Raw genomic sequence first — 12,647 nt, 5'->3', positions numbered from 1 at the left:
GTGTGTGTGTGTGTGTGTGTGGTACACGGCCCTCTCACTGTTGTGGCCTCTCCCGTTGCGGAGCACAGGCTCCAGACGCGCAGGCTCAGCGGCCATGGCTCACGGGCCCAGCCACTCCACGGCATGTGGGATCTTCCTGGACCGGGGCACGAGCCCGCGTCCCCTGCTTCGGCAGGCGGACTCTCAACCACTGTGCCACCAGGGAAGCCCGACATTTTATAAATATTATTGAACTTTTTTTCTGGGAAGCAGTTATTTGGAAAGAGTTTGATCCTTTTGGGTCTTGTTTTTTAAGGTGTGTTAGGTGGGAGCATATCAGTACTATTTCTAAGTCTAATTATTACCCATTACTGAGGCAAGACCTTTCTGAGTACTCTACCCAATACCTCATGAATCATGAGGTATTCCAGTCTGCCTGGTGGGCACAGGCAGTGTTCCCAACCCTGTGTGAGCTCTGGGCACTGTTCCCACTAATCCTTTTGGGTGGTTCTTTCCCTGGTCTCAAGTAGTTCCTGCGCATGCTTGGGCAAATCAATACTCAGCTAAATACTTGAGGGGGACCCTCTGCACATCCCTGGAGTTCTCTTTCTGTGCAGCTCTCTCCTCTCTGGCACTCTGTCCTGTGGTCTCCATCCTCTTGCTCTTCTCAGAATCTCAGCTCTGTTTCCTCAACTCAGGTAGTTTGCTGGGCTCCACTTGGGTTCCCTTCCCTGCATCGTGGCTGGAAAACTCTCTCAAGGCAGCAAGTTGGGTGATCGTAATCATAGGGCTCATCTTGTCTTTCTCATTTTCAGGTTTCACTGTCTTTCATGGCCTGGTGTCTAGTGTCTTAAACTGTTGCTTCATATATTGTCCATTGTTGGCTGCTTTAGGAAAGGGAGTAGATTTGGCCACCATTACTCTGTCTTGGCAGGAAGTGAAAGGCAGAAGTCCTCTTCTCCCACCCCCACTGGCAAGTTCCTAATTGCATGTTTATAGCTTTTAATTTTTCTTCCCCTATATGGTCTATGGCCCTATATTAGCCAGAGTTCAATCAAGGAAGCAGAACTACAATGGATATTACAGAATGACGAATTATTAGAGGAATTAGGCTTTACTCCAGTGGTTCCCAGTGTATGCTCCCTGGACCAACTGCATCAAGCATCAGCATTACCTGGGGATCTGTTAGAAATGCAAATATCTAGGCCCCACCACAGACCTAGAAGCTCTGGGGGTAAGACTCAGAAAGTTGGTTTCAGTAAACCCTCTAGGTAATCGAGATGCCTGTTGAAGTTTGAGAGCCACTGCTTAACATAATTGGAGGAGAGACTGGGGAAGTAATGGTCCAAATGAGGGTGTTAAAAAACCAGGGGAAAAATCACTAATTGGGCTTTCTTAATCACTAGTTTGGGTGAACTAGTTAGTGCTTTCAGGGAAGTCTGGAAGTGAGACACATCAGCTGCTTGAACGGGATCACACAGGGAACTGGGATAGAAGACCATGGAAGGCTGTTGTCTCTTCATAGCTACGCTCTGTGAATTCACAGCCAAGTGGTCTGGCAATAGGTCTGGGCTGCTATTGGTCAGCAGAGCTAGCAATAAAGAAAAAGAGCTGGACATAGAGCAAGAACAAGGATGTGCAGCAAAAAAAAGAGCAAGGGAAAACTGGAACTTTCTGGCATCTCTCTGTCTCTCCTCACCTCTGACCATGACGACCTTCAGATTGGAATGCCTGCTGCTTCAGTTTCACCTCCCAAATCTTGTGCAAATTTTCTTGTGGCCAACTCTGATCCTGAGCCAAACAGGGAAGGGGATTGTGGGAAATTTAATTTTAGCTTAGTCAAGTTAATACACTACAAATCTACCAAAGTCAACTTAACAAGACAGGAGATTCTAGGAAATGTAGCTCCAGATTAGCTAAATGGACAATTAAAAAACCCACAACGTTTCACCCCATGTTAATAAGACGTTCAGTCACACCCCTTTTACACCATATTTAACTTCCAAAGTAAAAAATCTGCAAAATCATGCATCTGATTAACATACTCCTGTCCATCAAAAAATTAAAAGCATGCTAATCATCTCCCAAAAGAGGATACACATTCCTATATGTCACTTTATTTTCAGGTGATGTTCAAGCCTTTTCTAGTGGGTCAAAACCCTCTTTGATATCTATAATACATCTTATCTTAGACAGTAGGAGAATGAGATGAGAAAAAAAGAGAAGAACTAGTTGATATATACCTGACAGATTTATAATAAAATAAGGAAGAAATACTCATAACTGTTATAGTCCTCATTTCTACAACTAGTCATGTGACCATAAATGTTATCTATAAATTCCTTCTTCCTTCTTCCACTACCCATTCCATATTTCCTTTGCCCTCTGCAAGTACCTTGGAGAGTCCTGATTCCTTGCCTGATGGAATGACCCAAACTTTCATTCCTGAAGAGTCTGGACTATTACTAATCCAGCCTGCACTAAATTGTTGTAGTTTTCCATTAACTTTTATCACTTTATATGGTAGTATTAAGAGCAGCCCCAGGAGATCTACTGCACTCCAGACAAAGTCTTACTTACCTCTTTGTGTAATCACAACCCAATTGCCCCTTTCAAATTAGGATCAATAGTCACAAAGCTGCCCAATGGTTGGTTAGCATGAGAAGCCCAAAGTGGACAGAAGCCTGGTGTGGCAGGCTCACTTTAGAGTTTAATAGAACTTCTGCTGAGTTCTCTGGAGGAAGCATTTCTCTCTTGGGAATTAAGACCTCTGGGCCAGCAGAACCCAAAGTTGCCTTATGACTTGATGAGTCAGGCCATGTCCAAGGGTAACTCACGTTGCACGGTGACTTGGTAATGCCTGGTGGTCAAGAGTTCAGTTTCTACTAAGGCCCAAGAGCAAGCCAGAAGCTGTTTTTTTGTTTTGTTTTCTATAAATTTATTTATTTATTTTTGGCTGCATTGGGTCTTCGTTGCTGAGCGCAGGCTTTTCTCTAGTTGTAGCGAGCAGGGGCCACTCTTTGTTGCGGTGCACGGGCTTCTCATTGCTGTGGCTTCTCTTGTTGCAGAGCATGGGATCTAGGCACGCGGGCTCAGTAGCTGTGGCATGCGGACTCTAGAGCGCAGGCTCAGTAGTCGTGGCACATGGGCTTAGTTGCTCCGCGGCATGTGGGATCTTCCCGGACCAGGGATTGAACCTGTGTCCCCTGCATTGGCAGGTGGCTTCTTAACCACTGTGCCACCAGGGAAGTCCACAGAAGCTGTTTTTCAAAAGGGGAATAGTTTTCTGCAGAAGATAGCATAGCTTTTCTCAAAATCCTAAACGTCTGTGCTGTCATTCACCTACAGGAGGCTGCCCAAAGCTCTGTACAAGTCTATCTGCCACAGACACTTTGAGGTCATTGGATCTGCTGGATCGTAAGGCCCCAGTGTCAGAGCAAACTGTACTGCACAGGGCCTTCTCTTGTTCTGGGCCATTGTTAAAAAAGACAAAACTTCAGATTTCTCAGCAAACGACTTGAAGTAATACACCCAAATAAAGTATATATTGCCTTCAAAATGCAAAGAGGCCCACTAGGCATTGTATCTCTTTCTTAGTGGTAGAAGAGAGCCAGATGTGGCAATCTGCCCTTTACCTAGAAAGGGATATTGCAACATGCCCCAGTTTATTGGACCCCTAGGATTTCACTGGGGCGGGCAGGTCCATGATTTTTTGGTGGAATCTATTTCCTATCCTCTGGCATGCTTGAATTTTACCAAAGTATCCAAGGTAGATGCCGTATCCTGCTGTAATGTAGTGGGCCAGAGTGATGATAGCCTGTAGAATTCAGTGATGATCCGTCTCTGTAGACCAGCTAGAGAGGTGATAGAGCCCTGACACAGACCAATAAAGTGTGTTGCTGGTCCTGCCTGCTGAAAACCAACTATTTCATACAGTCTTTACTATCAGGTCTAGAGAAAGAAAGTGTTCACCATATCAGTAGCTTTATACCAGGTGGCAGGGAATGTGGTGATTTGTTCCAGCAAAAAACACACACATCTGGAGCAGCAGTTGCAACTGGTATCATCACTTAAGTTTATGATAATCCACTGTCATTTCCCACAATCCATTTGTCTCCTGCACAAACCAGATATGTGTGTTGAAGGAAGATGTAGTAGAAACCACCAATCTTTTTTTTTTTTTTAACATTTATTTATTTATTTTGGCTGCGCCGGGTCTTAGCTGCAGCAGGCGAACTTAGTTGCGGCATGCGTGTGGGATCTAGTTCTCCAACTAGATGCAGGATTGAACCTGGGCCCCCTGCATTGGGAGTGTGGAGTCTTACCCACTGGACCACCAGGGAAGGCCTATAAACCACCAGTCTTGCATCTTTTAAATCTTCATTGGTGGAACTAATCTCTGCAGTCTCTTCAGGAATGTGGTATTGGCTTTGGTTCACTACTTTGGTAGTTAGAGGCAGTTCTAGTGGCTTCTATATAGCATTTTCTACCATAATATTATTCCATAGGTCAGGGAACTAATTTGGTGATTTTGCCTGTTGCTGAGGATGTCAATTCCCACTACGCAATCTAGACCTGGGTTTGGGGACCCAATATGTCAACTGTGAGATGGACCCAAGTCAAAACTCCATGGATCACTTGACCTCCATAAGCCTTTACTCTGACCTGTAGCATTTTGGGCCCCCAGTAGTCCTCAAAAGTCTGGTTATTCCCTCTTCCCCAATATATAGTCACACTAGCAAATGGTCACAAGTCCTTTTGAGGAAGGCTTCGTTTTTGTTCAAGAGGCTCTGTGTCAGCTAACTGTTTCGCACCTGGAAACTTCAGAGATCAACAGACTGGCTCAAGTCAGAATTCTGTTCATCAGATCCAGAGATTTTCTGTGTATACAAATTAAGTAAAACTTTAGAAGGCTGCCATCTATTTCAGTCCTAGGGACACAGTAACCAATTAGCTAAGGACAAAGCTACAGATAAGGGACCCTCTTCAAAACTCCTGGGGAGGCCTTCTTGTTCTGTTTGTATGTTAATTGCATGTTCATATTTTTAATCTTATGTATGCAATTGAGGCCTTTTTTTTTTTAACCCTGTGCCAAAGAATAAGTTTTAAAAGGCCTACCACTTTTATGTGTGTGTGTGGTTGGCGGACGAAAGGTACAAGGAAGTTATTATTTTTTTTATTGAAGTAAAGTTGATTTACGATGTTGTGTTTCAGGTATACAGCACAGTGATTCAGTGATATATATATATCTATAGACATAGATATATAGATAGATATACTTTTCCAGACTCTTTTCCCTTATAGGTTATTACAGAATATTGAGTATAGTTCCCAGTGCTATACAGTAGGTCCTTGTTTGTTATCTATTTTATATACTATAGTGAGTATATGTTAATCCCATCCTCCTAATTTATCCCTCCCCACTTTTCCCCTTTGGTAACCATACATTTGTTTTCTATGTCTGTGGGTCTATTTCTGTTTTGTAAATAAGTTCATTTTTATCTCTTTTTTTAGATTCCACATATAAGCATATCGTATGATATTTGTCTTTGGCTTACTTCACTTAGTATGATAATCTCTAGGTCCTTCCATGTAGCTGCAAATGGCATTATTTCATTCTTTTTTATGGCTGAGTAGTATTCCATTGTATATATGTATCACATCTTTATCCATTCATCTGTTGATGGACATTTAGGTTGCTTCTGTGTCTTGGCTATCATAAATAGTGCTGCTATGAACATAGGGGTGCATGTATCTTTTCTAATTATAGTTTTCTCCAGATATACGCCCAGGAGTGGGGTTGCAGGATCATATGGTAACTCCATTTTTGTTTTTTAAGGAAACTCCATACTGTTCTCCATAGTGGCTGCACCAATTTACACTCGCACCAACAGTGTAGGAGGGTTCCTCTTTCTCCACACCCTCTCCAGCATTTATTATTTGTAGACTTTTTGATGGTGGCCATTCTGACCGGATTGAGGTGATACCTCATTGTAATTTTGATTTTCATTTCTCTAATAATTAGTGATATTGAGCATTTTTTCATGTGCCTTTTGGCGATTTGTATGTCTTCTTTGGAGAAGTATTTAGGTCATCTACCCACTTTTTTTTTTTTCTTTTTGCGGTACGTGGGCCTCTCACTGCTGTGGCCTCTCCCGTTGCGGAGCACAGGCTCCAGACGCACAGGCTCAGCGGCCATGGCTCACGGGCCCAGCCGCTCCGCGGCATGTGGGATACTCCCGGACCGGGGCACGAACCTGCATTCCCTGAATCGGCAGGCGGACTCCCAACCACTGCGCCACCAGGGAAGCCCCAATCTGCCCACTTTTTTTTTTCTTTCTCTATCTGCCCACTTTTTGATAGGGTTGTTTTTCTGTTGTATGAGCTGTTTGTATATTTTGGAAATTAATCCCTTGTCGGTCATATTATTTGCAAATATTTTCTCCCAGTCCGTAGGTTGTTTTATTGCTGATTGTCACAGCCCCTTGATTTCCCTATGCCTCGTCCTTTACCTGCACTTAATCCCGTGGTACTACCAGTGAAAATTTGAATTGTGATGCCACCGTATACCATGAATTATTCATGTTCCATCCCATCCACCAACCCCCATAAGGAGGTTGTCATTGAGCTCATCAAATGTAACTAACCCAATCCCAGAATCTCATTTTAAGAGTCTGTTTCCTGGGGCCACTTCTGGTACCAATTACTCTGTCTGGGTCCCAACAAGAAACAGATGGCATAGGAAAATTTGAGGAGAGTTTATTTACATCTGGCCTATTTACAAAAGCATGGGTGTAGGGAAAATCTATCAAGGGGAGAGGATGGTTACCAGAAAATGGAGGGAGAGAGTGACAGACTCAGCTGCAGAGATCTCCAGTTGAGAAACAAAGCAGCTGGAGGCATCTTACGGGGAGGGAATTAAAGGAATACAAACTCCTACCTCACTTTTTCTAATTTCCTGAGGGGGAATCCCTGGTGAGCAAACCCAAATGGGAGCCGGAGAGCAGAGGAAATATTTATGTGGTTCATACAGGTCAATCTCTGGAGACAGTAAAGTGAGGGAGGGTGGGACAAATCCAGAGGCAGAGAGATAGCCGTACCCTGTTCCACGATTAGATTAACAGGATAATGGAAATGCACCTAATGAACTAGGAACAAACTGCCCACACAGCATCTACAAGAAAAATTGATCTTCGGCCAGACTGTACACATCCATTCTTTGCTCCTTAGATGAAAAGGTTGATGGCATGTCTCCCTACATTTCTTCAGTGTATTGCAGTGAAAGAACTGAATTTACACATTTCTCGACTGCTGTAGCTTCCTGTATTTTGAAATCAGGTAATGAGTCCTCCTATTTTGTTCTTTTCCAAAACTGTTATGGCGGCTTGCCTTTCCATATGAATTTTAGAATTATCTTGTGGCTATCTTGTCAAAAAGCTTGCTGGGACTGGAAGGAAATACTCTGAACCTACAGATGAAACTGGGGAACTGACAAAAATAGAGGTGTCATATTCATGGATTGGAAGACTATGTCTTCAGGCCTGATTTCTCTCATCAGCAATTTTGCAGTTTTCAGCATACATGTCTGGAACATTATTTTGTTATACTGAAGTATTTCTTTTGGGGTGGGGGGCGAGGATGCTGTATCCAGCTTTGTGTCTGGATTTCTCCAATTATTTAGGTCTTCTGATTTCTTTCATTAGTATTTCTCAGTCTCAGAATACAAATTCCATTCATATCGTTAATTCCTAAGTAATTTCTGTTCAACTTTCTAAAATATCTGAACAATTCTAGGAGGTGACTGACTACTAGCAGTCCCCCGGGCATACTGTGGACCAACATCTCTCTCCTTTCCAACTGATTATCTGTGTTTAGGCTATGAAAACAGAGTGAAATGCAAACGGTGGGACAATGAATAAGGCTGGACAAAGGTGCTCACATAATTTATTCAGAGGAGTAGTGCTGAGAATCTTACTGCTTTACCAGAATGTGAGTTATGTAAGTAAAAATGATTTCAAAGGCAAGTATTCCTAAACCGCACAGCCTGATGCTAAAGACACACCACACACACATCTGAAGTTCCAGTGGGCTTTTATTGTGATAAAGTAACAAAAATCAAGATTTTATCAACCAGCTTTTAACTTTATAAACTCAGCAGACGCTCTGGTCCATATATGTGTACATACAACATAACACATTCCAACAAAAACAGCCCCACTGGAACATCTGCCAATTAACAGAAAGCCAATTTTCCCTTTCCCCGAATGTTTTCAAAATTGAGTTCCCACTGTTCACTTCTCAGTGGAACTGGTCCCTTGTGGCTAGGGACATTAAATTCTATCCCATTTTGTACTAAACAAAAAATTTTTTTCAAGTTTTAATTTTGTTTCAAAAAAGGGACTAGCGACTTGGTTTTCTCCAGGGACCCTCCCTCACAACCACTGGGTAAAGTACAGCAGCCTGTACCTTAGCAACCCAACCCTACCCCTCCCTCCCCCCCGCCCAGTATTGTCTACTGGAGAATTTAAACACACTTCTGTTGGAATCTGTCAGCTACGGAGGGGCAGAATCCAGGTGCCAGGCTAGCGCCCTCTTACCTCATGAACTGTTACAACCTTTGGACACTGAACTCTTTACCCCAAGATGAGTTTTTAGATCAGAAAGGAGAGTGGGTTTTCTTTGGAAGTTTTAAAAAACTACCTTTAAGGATATAAAGTACAACTATAAGCTCACCAAAGTCCACTTAAATTCACCAAAGTTGACTGACATCAGCTCCCACAAGGCCAATAATTTTGCTTGACAAAGGTTATTTTGCCAGAAAATGATTCCACAATAACAGCTTAAGAGACACAGAACGCTGAAAAAGGAGCAAATTAAAATAACATGGCTTAATTCCCAAGAACTTATTTCATCCTTTTGTTACTCATCTATAAGGTCAGGAGTGTGACTAAAGGCAGTTACTGATGAGGTTATGAGCTTCCAAAGTGTTTCTAAATCCTTAGTGCAGATACCCTCCCTTTTGGGGCAAAGTAACCTCCCTCCCACCCCTATTAAAAAAAAAAAAAATCAAGTGATCAGAATGAGATGTTTTGATTCCAACAATTTACACTCAAGGCTTTGTGCTGGGTTGTCTGGTTCTAACCCAAGCATGATGGTCTCTAACACAAAGCTCATGGCAAAGGAAAGATGCTCCCATCTCATTCTGAAAACAAATATTGATAACCAGTTGCCTCCCCCCTCCCCCCAGTCTTTGGGGCCAACCCATATTATGATGCTGGGACCAACTTGAAAATAATTTAGAGATTATATTTAGGTTTCTCTCTCCCTTCTTCCCATGGAAGATCATTTTAGAATAAATTTATTCCATTCCATTACTAAGGGAAAAGGCAAGAAAGTTTCTCCATCGGAATGTAAGGAAAAGAGGAGGACAGAGGCAGCAAGCTGTGTAACAGTCCACAACCCATTACACAACTATATAACCACTGGTTAAACCAGGTGCTGAATGTAATTTAAATATTAAAAATTGGGCAAATAGTTTTCATCCAAATGAACCAGTGGAAAAATATTATCATTACTTAATATAAACACCCAATACTGCAAGGAACACAAAAACAACTTCCAATAGTAACAATGCTCCTTATTGTAAGGGCGATTAAAAAAAAAAAAAAAAAAAAAGACTAGGCTTTGACCTAGTCCTTTGAGCATCTTTCCATTTAACAATTCCTATTCAAGAGACAAGCACCAAAACTGGACAGCTGCCTCTACAAGACTGTGTCCAATAGTGGTGTCCCAGATAGTTTTAAGTGCCACTCCTCATCAGAGGCTGTACTTCAGTAATACTTTCAATTTAAAGTCTGTGCTTTTAGAGGGACCCACAGGCATGTGGCACCAGGCAGAGCACAGTCTGAGGATGGCAAAAAAGACTGCGCTGCTTAGTCACCCACACACTCTAGCGAGACACAAAACTTCATTTATGAGCATTCCTTTTCTTCTATAATGAATGATTCCTCTTATCTCGCCAGAGGTGGGGGAAAAAGAGAGCTGCATCAGTACAAGGGCAAGATTTTTGGTCAAAAGTTGATGCCTTTTAAATTCCCTCCCCCCACCCCTCCCCGGAAAAAGGTTACTTCCTTAAGTAGGCCTTGTATTTAGTAACCAACATTGGCTGGATAGACACATGTGGCTTGGCTACCAGATAAATGGGTTATTCTTTTTGGGGTTTGTACTGTGCAGCTCTTGCTACAGATTTTAAGGAGTTAGGGCTATGTCTGATCAGGAGGCATCTGCAGGATTTTGATCCTCAAGGAATTCTGGGTGTCACAATTTTGCTTAGAACTAGGCAGAGTCAAAAAGCCACTCTGAATAACTGATTTCTTTTTCCAGATGAGTTAAGCATGAAAGTTTATGCAGGACACATCTTGCAATATTTTAGGGTTTTGGAAAACAGTGGCATATGGAAATCAACTTTTTTTAATTTTATTTTTTCCTTTTTTTAAAAAAAAATCCTAGATGCCTCCTAATTGACCTAGTACACTGGGTTAAAAGGGAATTAAAAACATTAAAAAAAAAGTTCACTGGTTTTGCTTCATCTCACTCCTTTTGCCTGGAGATCAGGCCAAACATCAAGCATGTTGGGAGGGGCACAATTTAAAGCAACACTATTGACTGTAACGCATTTGCCAGCAATTTACAATGCAAAATGACAGATAATTCTTGTCACAAAGCAAGAGGATGGCAAGCAGCTTTCTGTAGCATCAAAGTTAACAGCTCTCAGGGGTTGCCCATTCCTGCAAGTTTATGTATCAAGGTGGGCAGAGGGCAATACACTTACACAGTACAGGAGAAGATCCACAGAAAGTAAGCCCCAGAACTGCTAATGTCACCACAGCTGGTACTGGCTAATATTCTGAAATGCAAATCCATGCTTTATACATATACTGCTCAAAGAAACTGCCACTCAATCAAACTGCCACACTGCAAGGCAAATTATTCTTTGTCCCCTTTTGCTGAGCTTGAAGTGTTTCTCAAACTTTTAAAAAGGGGGGAAGAAACATTATCAGAGAGAGTGTCTCAAAAATAACATCTTGAATTACAGGTTTCTGAAGCTTCCTTGCTCTCTCTGTCAGGCCTCCTCCAAAGGTACTATATGAGACAAAGTGTGGCAGCAGTGATCCCAGACTTCTGGGTCCCTTTTCCAACAGAGGATGTCCCTGTAGAGGTCTGTTCTCTACAGTAAGAAGCCAAAGTACTTTTTTAGAATTTAGTGTTGCGGAAAACTGAGCCCCTCTCATCTTTAGCTGCTCCCATAATCAATCTAATCCCCTTAATCCCAGCAACCTTCATCCAAAAAAAAAAAAAAAAATATATATATATATATATATATGTATATATATATATGAACCCAGAAAAAAACCTATTTACAAAGTTTATACAAGTATACACACCCAATTTTCTATGGGACACGCTTTGCCACAGAGGAAAGAGGGTCAAAGGCTCTGACAACGTCTACACATCAAGTGCCATAACTGCTAATGGAGGTGTATGTAAACCAGTCTTTAGTGTTCTGCTATAGAGCACAAAAGGCTTGTCATATGGCTCCTGCAATGATAGACTGCTCTTTCCTTTGGGAGCGATGATGTTGCATCTACTCAGCCCAGAAGAAATTTTTACTTGGGATTGTTTTTTTTTTTTAAATACATGTATTTACAGTGCGGATGAACTGCAGTTGCATATCAACTCCTCCACATAAAGAAAAAGAAAATGGTGTTTAACATTACTAATATGTTTCATCTTCCAGCCCTGGGCTTGAGTATCGGGTAGAAAGGGAAGAGAGAGACTTCAACTTGAAACCAAAACGGAAAGACAAAAATTTTAAAAAGAAAGAAAAAAGAAAAAAAACAATACTACTGTTGATTCCTTGGGCTGTGTCTAAAAGATGATATTCTGAATGGTCTCGTAGCATAAGGCACTTTGCACAAATAAGTAATAAGCTCTTCAGGCTTAAAAAACGGATGAGTAACCAGGGAGAAGTTGAAATGCACTCAAGAGTCAGCTGTCGGAGAATTTTGAAATCGCAGACAAGCTTGTGTTCATCAAGATTCTTCTCTTTTTAGGGTTTCTCCCCTTCTCTTCTTTCTCCTCCTTCCTTGTCCCCCTTCCCCAGAAAACATTTTTAAAAAACCAGCAGTTAGTGCAACTAATGTTCAGTCAGCACACAGTGCAAACAAGTGGAACAAAAAAGGTAAATTCCTTTTTAGCTTTTTTCTCTTCACCAATTAAAAAAAAGAAAAAATGTCTGAGCTCTTTTAAGTCTTCATAGTTCCAAACTAAAAGAAGATGAAAAACCCACAAAGAGAAGAGCATCCCCCCAAAATCGATGTTTCACAGATCCAAACGAGCCTTCTGTAGTTTGTCAAAACCTAAAGAAAAAAGAAGCCTAAAATTAATGCCATGAAAGCAATACGAACTAGGATACATAGGTGTTCACAATCCCCATCCCACTGCTCTCTATAACAGCTTCTACTGAGCCTGTCTGCCTACTATAGAATTCACTCAGGATTAAGGAATTTCTGCTATGTATCCCAGAGACAGAATGAAACCCTGAAAGTTCTGGTAACAGGCAGCAGTCTCTATGACAATTAAAAAAAAAAAATTTTTTTTAAACCGTA

The 12,647-nt window shown here is 41.7% G+C and overlaps 1 protein-coding gene across 8 annotated transcripts in view; it reads right to left on the bottom strand.

The window, feature by feature from the left end:
• Window positions 1–8,053: 8,053 nt before the first annotated feature.
• DDX6 (DEAD-box helicase 6) overlaps window positions 8,054–12,647 on the bottom strand; it is a 34,478-nt gene continuing 29,884 nt past the window's right edge. For all 8 annotated transcript variants that reach the window (XM_027082126.1, XM_027082121.1, XM_027082122.1 and 5 more), the window contains exon 14: window positions 8,054–12,398. The gene's annotated coding sequence lies outside the window, so the exon portion shown is untranslated. The remainder of the gene's footprint in view (window positions 12,399–12,647) is intronic.

Source organism: Aethalodelphis obliquidens, unplaced genomic scaffold, assembly GCF_003676395.1.
Source record: "Aethalodelphis obliquidens isolate GAN/ISIS:26980383/991018 unplaced genomic scaffold, ASM367639v1 scaffold46, whole genome shotgun sequence".
NCBI classification, from domain to species: domain Eukaryota; kingdom Metazoa; phylum Chordata; class Mammalia; order Artiodactyla; family Delphinidae; genus Aethalodelphis; species Aethalodelphis obliquidens.
This window is presented reverse-complemented; position numbering and strand designations above follow the sequence as displayed.